Genomic DNA, 2861 nt, shown 5'->3' with positions numbered 1-2861 from the left:
ACAAATTTTGAATATGCAAGCTATTTGATTGTATGGTCTGTAGAATTGGATTATTTACTTTGTTCTATTTTGTCATTCAATTGCGAACAATAATTTTAATGTGTTAACTATGGAGTTTCTTTCACTATATCAGGGAGCATGATACTATGTGCTGATGGTACCATTTCATTTTGGCTTTATCTTGTGACAAATAAAAAGGCCTCGTGAGATGCCGATGTGACAACTCTGCCATGCTTGGTGAGAGAAAGAATGTTAATCTTCCAGGGGTCGTTGTGGATCTCCCAACCTCAACAGAAAAAGACAAAGAAGATATTATCAATTGGGGGATTCCAAACAAGATTGACATGATTGCTCTGTCTTTTGTTCGAAAAGGTTCAGACCTAGTGGAGGTATGCAAGCTCCTTTGGAAAGCATGATAAGAACATCCTTCTCATGTTAAAGGTATGTTCGTTTCCATGAAAAGATATATCAAATAGTTGTGGATTCAGTTGTTTTACCACTTTGGAGTACAGTGAGGTCTAAAATAAACGTTTATCTTACCTAGATCATTTAGAGATTGCAAATGGAACTATGTTCTTGTTTGTTGGTGTGTTTCAGGACCAACAAACATTTGTACAGAGACCCAAGTTTCATTTATCTAGTGTGGTTCGAGTTGTTAATCTTGAGGTAGAACTGTAGAAGACTCGGCACTGCTCTTAATTTCATCTGGGTAGCATTTGTTTTTGTTTGTTTTCTTTTGTTTTTGATTTGAACAATTGGGTAGCATTTGTTTAGCAGAGACCCAGATAAAAATAGGGTTCTAAACAAGAAGGGGTTTTTGGTGGAAGCACATTTTCGTGTTGTCCCTTTGTGTTATTGCTGCTGCCCTTTTGTGGTTTGAAAAGAAAGTTTTTGGGCTAAAAAAAAAGTGTTTATGGATATATTTGATTTCAAAGAAGAAGCAAAGTGTCAACCTTTTTTCAGAATTTGGAAACCTTGTTGGGTAAAAGGTATATCCTATTGCATTTCTAAGCCATTTGTCTGACCTCATTGATTGAAAGGTCTCCCAGGTTTCAAAAGAAACACACATTATATGTCCAAACTTTCACCAGGACTCACACTCTGCTTTGTGTAGTAGATATTAGGCAATAGTATTATGAGAGATTTGTTTAGCCTTTGCCCCAATAGTAGATAACTGCAAAAATCTTGCTGTAAGTTGATGGAGGGATATAAAGTATCCTACCATCTTAAGGTTTACATGGTAAGTAGTGCTTCTGATATGGTGCCTTGTGTTATTTTCAGGGTATTCCTACTAAGGAGATAGTTGAAGACAAGAATTTGGAGTTTGCTACTAAGGTATTTGAGCAGCTTCCAATGCTATAATACACTTTATTTAATGATTTCAATGTAATCTTCATCAGTGGGATATATCATACTATGGTTTTTTTGCAGTGGGATAGAAGAACAAATCTTGTTTACACAGGACATGATATTGATGAAGTTCGAGCTGAACGGGCGAAGCATGTTTTGAAGTTTCCACAAATGTAGTGCACACAAAGAGGGTCTATGGTATATGCATAGTTAGGGTCAACTGTGATTTTGTGCATATTGACATTGCATGCATAGCTAGATTATGGAGGGTTTGTTAGCCTAGCTAAGATGATCGACTTTTGCCTTTATCGATCATTATTTTAACCTCCTAACAGCTTATCAACTTTAGGATGAATTGATGGAAATGTTGATGTAGTTACTGGTTGATTGAAATGAAATGACTTTTGACTTGTTATAGTTAGATGTTGTTATTGTACGTGCCTATCTGTTAGCACAGGTTTTACAATATATGCTATGGTTATAAGACAACTCAGACAACATAAGTATTAAAAGAAGCAATGTTGCACTAAACATCACACAACAGAAAGGTATGGTTTTAAGACAACTCAAGCAACATAAATACCTGGACAAACTGATGTTGCACGAAACATCAGACAACAGAAAGATATGGTTATAGAACAGCTAAGACAACATAAATAACAAAGAAACTGTGGTTGCACGAAACATCAGACAACAGAAATATGTGGTTATAAGACAACTAAGACAACATAAGTAACATAAGCAGCAAATATCAAACAACAGAAATCTGTGGTTATAACAGAACCCGAACAACATAAATACCAAAGATACTGATGTTGCACCTAACATAAAACAACAGAATTTTATCAAATATCTGTTGTCTGAAGCAATTGAAGACCACATAAGAAACAAACCACCTATAATCCTTATGACAATCAGACAACAGAAAACTTCAAAATTCATTGCTCAAAGTTAATTACCACAACAAAACCTACGAACCAATGTCGTTGAAGCAAACTCAGAACCACAAAAAATTTCCAAACTATTGTTTGTTAGTATTGTACATCGACATATTTTCAAGGTTCTAAAAAACGGCTTAGGCGGCCGACTAGGCGGCGCCTAAGCGGTAGTCGTCAGGTCACCGTTCGGATTTCTATCTAGGCGATAGCTTTGGGCGGTGGGCTCCTCGGCGGCCGCCTAGGCGGTTTAGGCGGAGTCTAGGCGGTCTAGTCGGAGCCGCCTGGGAGCTGGGCGTCGAGGGCTGGAACTTTTTTTTTTTTTTCCTGATCATCTTCAAAACACAAAACGTAGAAGATCGAAACGGTTTCTCATTCTCAGACCTCTGAAACCTCTCTAAACTGACCTCTGAGAATCCAGACCTCTCAAAAATGAAAACCCAGTCTTACTCGATGTCGACGGTAGCGGCACGACGGCAGTGAAAATGAAACCAAAAGAGGGATTCATTATAGATTGAAAATTACCATATCTAAATTGAAAGGAAAACGAAAAGGCACGACGAGATTATTTGAAAG

The 2861-nt window shown here is 37.3% G+C and overlaps 1 long non-coding RNA gene across 1 annotated transcript; it reads left to right on the top strand.

Annotated features, from left to right (window-relative positions):
• Positions 1 to 237: 237 nt before the first annotated feature.
• Positions 238 to 1610, top strand: LOC121053055. The gene is made up of 3 exons (XR_005810592.1): positions 238 to 441; positions 1282 to 1335; positions 1432 to 1610. It is a non-coding gene; the product is annotated as an uncharacterized LOC121053055 (long non-coding RNA).
• The last annotated feature ends 1251 nt before the right edge of the window (positions 1611 to 2861 follow it).

The sequence above is a fragment of the Rosa chinensis genome, chromosome 5 (genome assembly GCF_002994745.2).
Source record: "Rosa chinensis cultivar Old Blush chromosome 5, RchiOBHm-V2, whole genome shotgun sequence".
NCBI lineage: Eukaryota > Viridiplantae > Streptophyta > Magnoliopsida > Rosales > Rosaceae > Rosa > Rosa chinensis.
The sequence above is the reverse complement of the archived record's forward strand: the minus strand, read 5'-3'. Positions and strand labels throughout refer to the sequence as shown.